A 10,550-nucleotide genomic window follows, 5' to 3' on the forward strand; every position below is an offset into this window, starting at 1 on the left:
GAGGAGACACAGCGACGGGGAGCGGCAAGGTTCTTGACCTTGCACGACAGAGGGAGCGGGGCTGAGGGAGGGTGGTGGCAAGGTCTTGCAGGGGAGGAAATGGGATTCCAGAGCCCCGAGAGGGCTATCTGTGTGCGCCCTGGAGTCACCCAGCAGGAGAAGGTGACCGTGAGCTAGGCCTTCAGTACATAGGGATGCCACCTGACGACAGGTTCTTCCATGTTGACATTTATGGAGAACAGGACAGCGCTCTGGACGAGGCAGTGAGGAGCAAGGGGGACCCTTCCCCACCTCGGGCCCCAGGCTGTGGGAGAGGAGAAGGAGGCAGCAGTGACCTTGGCAGGGGGGGGGGAAAGGGGACTCCAGGCAGAGCAAGAAGGGGAAGGAACGTTCCAAGAGGCATTTGAGGGCGAGAGGGCTGCTGGCAAAGGGCCAGGAGTTTGAGGGCAGGCACAGTGGCAGGTTTCAGGAAGGGAGGAAGGAAGGAACTAGGAGGAAGGGAAGGGATGGGCCCAGGGAAGAAGGCCCCTCAGGAGCGATGGCGGTGCCCAGCTCGACCAGCAGAGGGCGCCCAGGGCACAGCGTGAGAAGCCAGCGCCCCACCGCCCAGGCCAGGCAGAGCCCAACCGTCGCTGGTGGCCTGCTTCAGCTCCTGAGACCAGTCAAACCCTGGCCTGCCTTTGGCGAGCCCACAGGGAGGCAGTTAGTTAGGAGCACCGGCCTTATTGATGAGAGGCGGGAGGAGACGGTCACACAGGAAGAGATAGGTTAGGCGCTGTGGGAGCCCAGTTGATAGGCACTGAATCCAGGCAGGCTTCCTGGAGGAGGCAACTCAGGACTTGTGGTCCGGCTATAAAGAAGCGACAGGCAGCAGTGCAGGGCCCGGCTGGAGACATTGGGACTGGAGGCTGGTTTTTAATGTCTCCTGAGGTCCCCATCCCGGGTGGGGGGTCCTGGGAGGTTCTGAACAAAAGAAATTCATGGCCCGAGTGCCAGCCTCAGTAATGCTTTCACCTGTTCCCAAAGCCCCTGCTCAGGAGCGACACCAGACCCATCATGCCCTACGAGCCTCCACCCCCCCCTCCCCAGGGGTGTCCCTCCATGCCAGTTCATGGAGAAAATGGAGGCCAGCGACATGTATTCATACATCGCTTCTCCACACCAGTTCTCTCCCTGCAGGCTTAAAGGGAGGAGATGTCCAGCCGGTTGAGGGGCCCCAGCCTTTTCCCCTGCCTCCTCCAGGAACTATCCTCCGACATCTCTCTGTCTCCACCTTGTGCACACCAAGGCTTACGGTCCCCTTCTCCTGTCAGCCTCTGAGCACACGCAGATCTCTTCCACAGTAAGAATAAATAAAAACAAACAAAACAGACCCAAAGCCCCCCCCACCCCCGCCTCCGTCACCGCACGTGTTCCAGGCACTGTTCTAGACCGTGGGGTTACATCAGTGCCCCAGACAAACTCCTGCCCTCGTACAGCCCTCACTCCTGCGGAACGTAATACACAAAGACGTCAGTATGCGCCGTGGTAGAAGAGCTCGGGAGAAAGATGGAAAGGGGAGGGGTGGGAGAGCCGCCCCACTTAGAGATAGGGTGGTCCAAGAGGGTCCGGCCCCTGCCACTGTTCCCAGGGCTCACGCCACACCTCCCACCCCACCCTCACCCCTGCACACTGAGCTGGGCTCAGTCCCCCAGTCCTGCTGTGCCCCTCCTCAAGAGTGCCCCAGGGACCACGTGTGTCCGAACTCTGGGGTGGGGACAGGGAACCGGTCTGTGGAAAGTGCAGACTCCCCTGACCGACCCGCAGTCTCTAGGGCGGGGCCGGGGAATCTGCATTTCACAAGCTCCCCAGGAGATTCTGAGGCAGCCCAAAAAGTGTGGGCTTGCTCCCTGGACATGTGGCAGTGCTCGAAGTGGCCCGGGCTGCCCCACTCCACCCCGCAGCCGCAGGCAGGTCCACTCTTCCCTTATGGAGCGCCCGCACATCTTTCTAGATGGACTCAGGACCGCCTCCTCCAGGCAGTACTCTCAGAAACAGGCCTGGGAGGCCGATGAGACGGCCTGGAGGAAGAGATAGGCCAGGCTGGGCTCCAGGACAGGGTGCTAGTCCCAGCTCTGCCACTGAACCCACGGTGCGACCCAGAGCGAGTCACTGCCCCTCTCCGAGCCTCAGTGTGCTCATCCATAAAATGGTGACGGTAACTCTGACCTCTCCAAGGAGATGTGAGGCCAGATGAGGTGACAGTTCTGCCAATGTTTTATGTTCTCATGGCACAAGGGAGGGGTCCATCACAGTGGACACCCGTGGAGGGGGCGGGGAATTGTTGGAGGGCAGTCGCATCCCTCCATACAAACAGCCCCTGTATCACCAGTTTGCATCCAGAAGACCCCAAGTGCTTGCACCCAATTTGCATCAACTGCCCCGGGGTCTGGGGCGCAAGGAGAGAATCGGCCAGCAGCCCCAAAGCCCCAGGCAAGTGGGGGTGGGGACCGGGAGGAATGTGCCATCGGAAGCTCCCAGCCACTGACCCCGTCACCCCCAGGCCAAAATATTTCCATCACCTCCCGGTCAGGGTGTTAATGATGCAGGGAAGGCAGCCATCTGAGCCCGCATGTCCAGAAGCCCTGAAATCCACACGGCAGTTAACCACCTTGCCCCTCGCCCTCAGGCCTTGCATCGCAGGGGTGTGGAAACTGAGGCTGGGGAAGATCCCGCAGGGAATAAGGGGTAGGGTCTGGACACCCCACCTCAGGCAGGGAAGATAAAGGTGTTCCCCGGGGGAAGAGGTGGGATGGCATTGACTGGCATCCTGTTACTTTGATCGGAAAAACCGAGGCTCAGGCAGACGGTTTGAACATCACACTTCAGAAGACGAAGGAAGCAGAGAGAAGGAAGAGGCAGGAAAGGAAGCGAGAGAAGAAAACCGGAGTCACTGGGGACATCAAACTGTTCCAGACCGATTTACTTTTTCCAAAGGAAAAAGATGGAGAGGGTCATAGCTGATAATCCAGATTCCTCGGAGGAGTGAACACAGGCCTAAACCATCTGATGGTCGAGTCTGCCCCCACCACCACCATCACCATCCCAGAAAGAAAAAAAAAACCCCTGCTGTCCCTAAGTGATCCCTGCCCCTGGTAAATCTCTGTTCCCTGCTTCTCCTTCAGGGCGGTTTTCTTTGATTCATCGGATGGCACTACCTGCCACCCTTGGGGCGAAGATCAAATTAGCTAAAGTGTTCACGAATCAGCAAACAGCACCACGGGCACACGGAAGAATGCTGGCTCTGGTCAGGACAGCCCGTGTCCCCGCCCAGCACAGCGGTGACCCTGGGGACATTTGCCAAGTACAGAATCAACACCGGTCTCTGCTGGCTTCTTCCTCTTCTTTTCCCTGCTTTTCCCCAGGGTCACTTTCACAGAGATAATCCGGGTTTGTCTGGGGAAAAGATAGCAACGCCACTCGGTCTAAACCTGTGTTTGCAGCCAATACAGGTGCTGCCTGTCAGCCCCACCTTGCAGACCCCACGTCTGCCCCGTCTTCCTGGGCCCTGAGGCCCAGTGCGGCCTTCCTACTAGTCACCCAGTCACCTGCACAGCCCCGCTGAGAACCTGCTTGGCTGGCAGACCGGCCAGCGGAGAAGGGTGAGGAGGGACGTGTCCTGTGGGAGCCGAGAGACGTGCCTAGGCCAGGAACACGGGGACACGGGGTCTGGCTTCAAAGCCCAGAGGGAGAGGTGGGGCCTTTGGGGGTGCTGGAGGGGCTGGCTGGGAGCGGGGGAGGACGGGAGGGCCACAGGGGGTGAGTCCCAGCCCCTTATAGCCACACCGGGGACCTTACTCGCTCCAGTTCTCACAGAACCTCAGGTTTGCATGTTTCCCTGGGACCATGGCATCTGCCCTGCCTCCCTCATAAGGTTGGAATAACACCCTGTTTCAGATGGGACCTTTGTAGGTCAAGTTCAGGGCCCTCACTCCTTGCCGGAATCTGTTCTCCAGCATGCCCCCAGGCGGTCCATTGGCTTCCCTCAAATTCTCTGGTCAGATGGGGGTGAACGACTTCCTGGAAGCCCAATATTTCATTTTTTTTTTAAATACAGCTAGCATCACTGCTTATTTTCTGAGTGTAAAAATGCTATTTCTTGATCATTATTTACATGCTCCCTACACAAATTTCCTAAAGGAGAGTCCCATCACCCAGAGATGATCTCTTTTGAGTTTTTTCTATTCATAGCTACACACAGGTATATATGGGATCATATTTTTTTTTTAACGTTTATTTATTTTTGAGACAGAGAGAGACAGAGCATGAACAGGAGAGGGGCAGAGAGAGAGGGAGACACAGAATCTGAAACAGGCTCCAGGCTCTGAGCGGTCAGCACAGAGCCCGACGCGGGGCTCGAACTCACGGACCGCGAGATCGTGACCTGAGCCAAAGTCGGCCGCTTCACCGACTGAGCCACCCAGGCGCCCCTATATGGGATCATATTCTACATCTGTTGGGAATGAGTTCAAACTGCAAACACAGTGGCTGGAACAAATCAGGCTAAACTACCCCGCAGAGCTGGAACACCGGCGGTGGCTGACTTTGGTTCACCCCCTTACGGGCCCAAGCCAACGAATTTCTTTGCAGGTCTCATTAGCCAGGCTGGCGGTAGAGAACAGAATCGTCATGACTGGCTTCGGATCAATCAGAACTCATCGCCTGGGAGTGGGCATGGGATTCCTCCATACAAAACCAAGGAAGGAGGGAATTACCAGTGTTTGCTGCGTTCCGCTTTACAATTTCTCTTTTTATTCATTTTATACCAAGAACTTCTTTCCACACCAATAAACATAGACTCGGGGGCATGGGGAGGAGATGGGAGATTGGAAAAAAGAAAAAAAGAAAGGAGAGTGGTGGTCGCCAGGGGCTTGGAGGAGGGGACGTGGGGAGTTAGTGTCTTGTGGGTACAGGGTTTCAGTGGGGGTGATAAAAGCAGAGATGGGTGGGGCGCCTGGGTGGCTCAGTCGGTTGAGCCTCCGACTTCGGCTCAGGTCGTGCATGATCTCACGGTTCGTGGGTTCGAGCCCCGCGTCAGGCTCTCTGCTGTCAGCACAGAGCCCACTTCGGATCCTCTCTCTCTCTCTCTCTCTCTCTCTCTCTCTCAAAAATGGGTGCTGGGGATGGTTGCACAGCGGTGTAGACACCTTAACATCAGTGACTGTTCACTCAGAAAGCGTGAAGATAGCAAGTTTTATGTTGTGTGCCTTTTACCACAATAAAAAAAGAAAGAAAGAGTCATTGATGTAATAGGTATTTATTGAGGGCCTGTTGTGTCACAAGGACGGAGTTAGGCACTGAGGATGCAGTGGTGAACCTAATAGGCTTTGTCCTTGCCTTCAGGGAGCTGAGGGTCTAATGAGGAAAGCGGAAAGTCACCAAAAGGATCCCCAAGTAAATGTGGCGGGACAGCTTTCGGGTAGGCTGGCCAGGAGAGGAGTGTGGCCCTGTGAGAGCAGGGGAAGTCCGCCAGGAGAGTCGCCATGTTTATACCGCCATGTTTCTATGTTGCATAGCCGTCGCTGATCAGCCAGTCTCCTGTTGCCGGACGTTGAGCAAGGCCACAGGTAACACCCTTCTGTAGGTCCATCTCGGCACCCCTGATTACTTCCTCAGCATGAGCTCCCGCGTGTGGCCTTGCAGAGCGCGGGGTGGGCGGTGCTGAGACGCTCCCCACCCGCAACCTCGTTGACCCCCCGCCAGAGCCTGTGTCCTCTCCTTTCCCACCAGCAGTGTAAGAAACAGCCCTGTCACTCCACGCCCCGCTAACACCACCTGTCGTGACCCTCTTTACGAAATGGGCCCGATGTCCTGAGTAAAATACGGGTTCTTGGTGTTTTCGGTGGGCATTCCTTGGATCATTCCTGAAGCCGACCGTGTTTTTCCCTTTGTCTCTTTTCTGGGGTGGCAGATCTTTCCGGTGGCTGCACTCTTTTTTCTTTCCCTGCCTGGTTGTTAGCTCTCTCTGTAAAGAACGGTAACCTCTGTCTGTCAGACGTGACTGCTCATTCTTTGGGCGGCTCCGAGTGTCCCAGGTCCTCCTTCTACGGACACCGTAGCTTGTCCTGGTCAGTCCCATCGGCCGGGCCTTCCGCACCTGCTCCAGGGAAGCATCCGCAGTCCACCTGATCGGGCCCCACCTACCCGCCCGTGTCCCCTGCAGCCTTTCTCATCCTATCCTAGGCTCCACGCACACCTACCCCTGGGCCAATTCCTGGAACGTGGTGGGGTGACTCGGGGCGCCCAGCCCTCGTTCCAGCCGGTCTCCCACCCCTTTCTTCCCTGGTGAACCCTTCAGGACTCAGCTCGATTCGAGTTACCTCTTTGAGGAGCTCTTGCGAACTCCCCAGGCGGGACCAGACCCCCACCGTGCTTCTCATGGGAGCGTGGGCCCCTCAGACGGGCATGGGTCAGATGCCTGTCTCTATCCCCAGGGCCTGGGACACGGGGTGACCTCAAGCAGGGGCTTGATGAGTGTCTGTAGCCAGAATAGATGGAGGAAGGAAGGAATAATGAAGTCTACCCCTACCCTTCCCTGCCCCCAGGCTGGCTGACCAGGCATCCGAGGCCTGCAGCTGCCCACCTACCCCCCCTGCTTCAAGTCTGCTCCTGTCCGGGTTTAAACGTGGAGTATGTGCAGGTGGCTTGGGAAATTTTCACCCTGTGAAAAACCACCTGTGGGACCCGTTATCTGACCTGGGCACTTTCTGGGTCTCTTGGGCCCTCACTGCCCTTCCCTCCCCTAAGCAGTCTCTGAACTAGGCTGCCTTGGCCAGGACTCTGGTGTCTTCCACAGAAGATCCCGCCTCTAACCGAGGGTTCCCCGTTCTGCACGGCGGGGCTTGTGGTCCGCCTTGGGGAATCTAGGAGACTGGATCCACCAAGCTTCAGTCCTGACCTGACATCCACCCAGGATTACCATCACTCTCCGACTGCCAATTTGTAAGCAGGACAGAGCGGATCCACACTGTGCAGACGAGGACACTGAGGCCCAGAGTGGGAAGGAAGGACTCGCTGACGTTGTTCAAGCACCTGCTGTGTGCCAGACACGTGATATCCCTTAATTCTCCATGACGTCCTCCCCATGGCATAAATGTGGACACTGAGGCTCAGAGAGGGACGGCGACTTGTCCAAAGTCACACAGCAAGGAACTGGCAGAGGCTGAGTGCAAGTCCAGGGTGTGGGATATTTTTTTTAATTTTTTTTTTTAACGTTTATTTATTTTTGAGACAGAGAGAGACAGAGCATGAATGGAGGAGGGTCAGAGAGAGAGGGAGACACAGAATCCGAAACGGGCTCCAGGCTCTGAGCGGTCAGCACAGAGCCCGACGCGGGGCTCAAACTCACGGACCGTGAGATCATGACCCGAGCAGAAGTAGGATGCCCAACCGACTGAGCCACCCAGGCACCCCCAGGGTGTGGGATTTAGAACAAACATGTCGTAGGTGAGGCTGATGGATCTGTCCCCAGGGCAGTTGTGAGGACAAGTTGGGATAATAGGCATAAAGGCACCTGAAACAATGTTTAAGGACTGTTAATAAAAGTGAAACCTTGTCTGTGTCCACCTAGTCACATGGCGAACAGGGACAGAAGCTCAGGGGAGGCTGCAACCTGCCCAAGGTCAGGGCAAGCCCAAGCTCACTGCCCCCGGGACCACTTTCTTGTCCAGTTAAGGGCAGGGACTATCCCTCCAGGGCCTTTTCCTCCCCAGAGAGTGGAAACTTCCCAAGTCCCTCTGACCCGACTGGAGGGTGAAAAGAGCCAGAATTTCTGCCACGGTACATGAATCTGGAGCCTGGGGCTGAGGGCTGACATCCCCGGGCTCGCCAAGGCCTCCAGACCTGAAGGGCAGCCCACCCCCCCCCGGACCATCATGAAGACCTCGCCCGCCCTCCTCCCAGTTCATCAACCAGTGAGAGGGGCCGTCCCAGAGGCCCATGTTCTTAGAGGAGACTGAAAGTCTCCAAGGCCAAGGGAACAGAGCGCAGCGATGGGATTTCAGGTGTAACAAGCCAGCGAGGCAAATCATGGACTTTGGGAAGGTCAGAGCCAAATGGAAGGAGAGCCCCGCTGCCCCCTTGCTCGTCAAACTTTTAAAAAGCTGCAGACCCTTCCTTTCAAACGGAATCCACGTCATGTTCTCCTCGGCACCCCCACGTCCCCATAGTCGTTGGCAAGCCCCCCACGGAGGACCCCCAGGCAGTGAGCCCTGAGGAGCAAGAGCCTGGCAGCCAGGAGCCAGCCTGGCCCTCGCAGCTAGGCCTCCAAGTCCTGTTGAACATGAACAATTTCACGGAACATCGGCATCAGGCGAAGGCCGCTCTGTGCCCATGACGGTCAAGGCAAATCAAGGCCACCGCGTAACTGTGGCTGAGCCCAGGCAAGCAGGAACACACAACACACAACAGTGAGCACACACCCGCCTCTCGTGGCTGGTCCGTGAGCTCTGCCCGTCTGCCAACGACCCAACGACAGCATTAGCTTGGGCCTGGCCTTCCCTCCTTCTAGATCGGACGGATTAATCAGAGGGTTAGTCCTGCTGCCCGCCAGTACCCGGTGTGGGGCAGAGCCCCACTTCCCCAGACCCTCCCTCAAAACCCCTAACTCCTCAATAAGCTCTTTCTCACCCCCTCTGGGACATGGCTGCCTTGGGGTCTGTCGCCCTCATGGCCATAGTGAACCCAACTATTAACTATGCGTGAGCTCTGGGTGGGCATCTACCCAGGTGGATGGATTCTATCAAACATCTAACTCTGCAAAAGTCAAAGGCAGGGGGCCATCTCACCTCCCTTTTGCACACGAGGAACGTGAGGGCCCCAGAGGCGACCAGACTTGTCCCAGTTTGCAGAGCGGGGTGAATGCATAATTTATCCTTCAGCTGGGACAACTTTGATAGTGAAAGGGTCCACGAATAACGAGTGGGGACAGTGGGCATAGACCAGGACTGCCCAGCGCTGACGATGCATACGGGATCCCCATCACGCCGCAAGACATGGGGGGGACCCAGGACTGGCAAAGCCTGAGCCTCGCCATCTCTCTCTGCTGCCCCAACCTCCCCCCCCGCCCTGCCGTGCCACTCCCCGGGACAGGGTTAGGCTCTCTGCTGGCGGGCCTGGCAGCCAGAGGCTTTGGGTTCTCTGGGGAACGCCCCGCAGTTGTGACTCAGGGGCACGGGCGGCTCCTGAGATTCTGTGCCACACAGCTGTCCCACATGGTCACTGCACCGCGGGTGGTGTTCACTTTCCAGAGAGTGCCCACGGTGCCCGCCGGGCACGATGCCTTATTCATCCCGCCCACAGAGGGGATGGGTGGTAGTTTTACATAAAAGAATTTGCAGGTGAAGGTGACCCCTTTAAACATCGAACACTTTATTTTAGCTGTTTGCCCAGACGTCCCTTCTGATGCAGGTCACCTGCTCCCCTGACGCTGCACCTTACTGTCCACTGTCTCAGGGCCACTGGCGGGAGCATGCGACGGCAGAGGGGATGTGCCCCGCGGCGCCCTTCACCATAAAGGCTTTCCTACTGGGTGGGGGTGGTAATGACCCAGAATGAAGGGGGAGGTGCATCTCCAGGGGCGTGTACTTCTGACTCAGCACAGGGCGCGTCCCCCTCCCTCAGCCGAGACCCCCAACTCTAACCCGGAGGCCCCGGGTGCAAGTTCTGAGTGGGAAGCATTGTCACTGGCCTTCTCTCGGACACTGCCACTGTCCATGCTGGGGCACACAGGCGTTGGCAGAGATCAGACTCATACAAGCATTACACCGGGAGGTGCGGGACCGTGATACCTTCGGGGGTTGCTCAGGTAGCCTGAGCTGGTCGTCGCTGCCTTCGATGGCCCCAGACGGTTGTGCGGCTGTCACTCTACTGCCCCCGGTGTGCCCACTGTCAACCCCTCGGCTCCCGCCTTAGCTTGCACTCTGCACTCTGTTCCTAACTTACAAGATGCCAAGCTCAGTAGATCGTAAGCTCTTGGCGGGCAAGAACCTTCTAGGTTCGTGTCTCTCTCCCCCTAAAGAGTCCGGCGTAGTGTCTGGAACACCGTAGGTGCTCCGTAAACACCACCGGAATCAAGCTGAATCGAGCCAGGAGGCTTCGTCTCACCCACAGTCCTAAGCCAACGCAGATGTAGTCTGCAGGGAAGGGGGTTTCTGTGGGGGCTTTCTGCCCACCTTTGTGACTCCTGTGCATGCCATTTGGAGGTCTGAATGCCAGAGAATGAAGGGGTGGGGGGCTGAGAGCTCGGGGATGGCGATGGGGGCAACCACCTGCAAAAGGCCCTGCTCAGGCTTGTAAGCCTTCAGTGACCACTGGCCGGAGCGCAGGAGATACTGAGGTGAGGAGAGTTAACGTGCTAGCCTCGAGCAGCCAGCCCTGCTCCGGCGGTAAGTGTTCGAGGCCCGAGGGTGGCACAGAGGAGCCAGAAGTAACTCGGTCCGGGAGGCGGTAACACCAGGCGAAGCTTTCAGAGGAGGGACATCTGTGCCGGGGTCTGAAGGCTGAGCATGAAG

The sequence above is a fragment of the Lynx rufus genome, unplaced genomic scaffold (assembly GCF_022079265.1).
Source record: "Lynx rufus isolate CCGP_SWC_20201006 ecotype Redwood Valley unplaced genomic scaffold, mLynRuf1.p SCAF_2, whole genome shotgun sequence".
Taxonomy (NCBI): domain Eukaryota; kingdom Metazoa; phylum Chordata; class Mammalia; order Carnivora; family Felidae; genus Lynx; species Lynx rufus.